Below are 2497 nucleotides of genomic sequence, written 5' to 3'. Positions count from 1 at the left end.
AAGACTGTCCCGCTGAAGAACTGTGACGACCAGCTTCACTAAAAACCAGACAACAGAAGATCCAACCATTGAAATCCACCCTTCGGTGAATCTCTAACCCACTGACTGAAGAAGCTTCCCACAAAATATCAGCCCGATCAAGTTCCGTTTGATCCTCCAAAACCAGTCTTGAAATAGCCTGACGAGTTTTCTCCTCCTTCTCTCTTCTTTCTCTCTTTTGTCTCTCTCTCTCTAAACTCTATTATTGTGAGTCTACAGTGCAAAGGGTCATGAGAATTATCATTATGTCTCATGCCCACTTGGTTCTCTCCATCTAGGAGGGACCCAACAAATCCTTACTTGAGAATAGTACTAGCAACTTATAAGAAAGAATGCAAGATACGAACACGTACCTTCACAATGTTTAGGTGGCAACCTGGCCGGACGGAGAGATACAAGAAACCAGAAATATGTCAAACTTACTCCAAGTTGAAGAACATATGCCAAGTCTGTCTCCTGGATCTTGAGAATGGTCTTCCAGTTCAGGACAAAGACACTGCGCCTAACATTACTACTCAGGAGAAAGAGAAGCACTTTAGTGTTGTAGAGGAAGATATCAATCATAAGACATCTCTACTGGAGAAAGAAAAGGATCAACTTAGAAAGTTATGCTTAGATGATTTGAGGGGTCAAAATCTCAAATGTCTGGCTGAATCAAATGGATTGGCGGTGAAGAAAACTAAAGTTGAGAAGGAACACACTAGTGTAAAAAAAGGAAGAGTTACAAAAAAAACAGAGTACATTACTCGGGAAGTTTTCTCTATATATCCCATGAAACAGTGTGATAACGTCCAGGAGGAAAAGGATGCATTTAGGAGTCAACACAAAACCAATGTGGAAGCGCTCAACAAGGAGCATTCAAACTTGCCTAGTAAGATACAACACGAACGAGTTGACCTCTTGTTGGGTATTGAGATGAAGAAAAGAGAGCTGTGGTATTGTACTAGAGACAAACGAGAAAAAATTGCTTGTTATTCAAGGGAGAGAGAGAGAAGTTGTCTGAGCAAGAGAAGAAGTTGGGAGAAGAGCGTATACAGTCTCTCAGATTACCAAAGTCAGAACACCTCCAAGTGGAAGTTAAGAGGTTAGAGAATCTGAAAGTTTTATTAGGTGATACTTCCACTGAAGTCGTTAAATGGGAGATGGCAGTGAATTTCGAGATAAGTAATCTGGAAGAAAGTGGAATGGAGAAGTATAGTATGATACATACACCAATGAAATATGGGCTGAACTTGAAAGAGATGGTGATGTTATAAGATACATGAGCAATGTGGGCTGTCGTGAAACCAGACCGGAGCTATCTTGGTGTGTAAGGATAATAAGATGAGATATGCAAAGATTTGAAGTGTTTCGTAGAGCTGCAATGAAGATACATGAAATAGATATTGGTAGAGGGCAAATAATTGACTCGGATGATGGCAAGATCGTGGCACATATATTTTATGATGGTGAAATATTAATTGTGTGGGGTTCAAGTGAACAAGAGACTGTTGTGTTACCGTCATGTGAAGCTGAAGACATAGCAGGGACAGAAGCTATGGAGCAAGCTATATGGCTTCAAGAGTTACATCGGCATACACCCGGGAGTGAACAAGGAAGCCATATCGTGATGAAAGCATTTGGGAAATTAAAGTTCAAAAGGATGAGAAGATTTATTGGAGTTCAAGATGTAACTGAAGATGAGTTCAAGCTTAAGGGGGATAATGTTGGGTTAAGCTTGAAGTAGCTTGAATAGCAAGCTATTACTTTCTTACCGAGTTATGGAATAGGAAATTATCTATTTATGTGATTCCTAATGAGTTTAGGAAATTGTGAGTTATATATAAGGAGATGCATATGATGTTGCATAACTTATGAATTGTGAGATTGAGAGAGTTTGAGGTTTTGAGTTATTTTCCTCAAGAGATTAATAAGAGAGTTATTCTTATTAAACTTGGTTGTGATTCATTGATTGTGATTCTATACAATCCATAGGATATATTGTTCTTCTTTTGCACATTTAGTTGAAAATATATATTTTGCTTAATTAAGTCGTCCGATAAGTCGTCCAGCTGGGAAGACTTTCCAGACGCCTTATTATAAGTCGTCTAATAAGTCGTCCAGATGGAAGACTTTCCAGACGACTTAATTAAGTCGTCCGATAAGTCGTCCAGCTGGGAAGACTTTCCAGACGCCTTATTATAAGTCGTCTAATAAGTCGTCCAGATGGAAGACTTTCCAGACGACTTAATTAAGTCGTCCGATAAGTCGTCCAGCTGGGAAGACTTTCCAGACGCCTTATTATAAGTCGTCTAATAAGTCGTCCAGATGGAAGACTTTCCAGACGACTTAATTAAGTCGTCCGATAAGTCGTCCAGCTGGGAAGACTTTCCAGACGCCTTATTATAAGTCGTCTAATAAGTCGTCCAGATGGAAGACTTTCCAGACGACTTAATTAAGTCGTCCGATAAGTCGTCCA

This window comes from Brassica oleracea, chromosome C8, assembly GCF_000695525.1.
Source record: "Brassica oleracea var. oleracea cultivar TO1000 chromosome C8, BOL, whole genome shotgun sequence".
Lineage (NCBI taxonomy): Eukaryota > Viridiplantae > Streptophyta > Magnoliopsida > Brassicales > Brassicaceae > Brassica > Brassica oleracea.
This window is presented reverse-complemented; position numbering follows the sequence as displayed.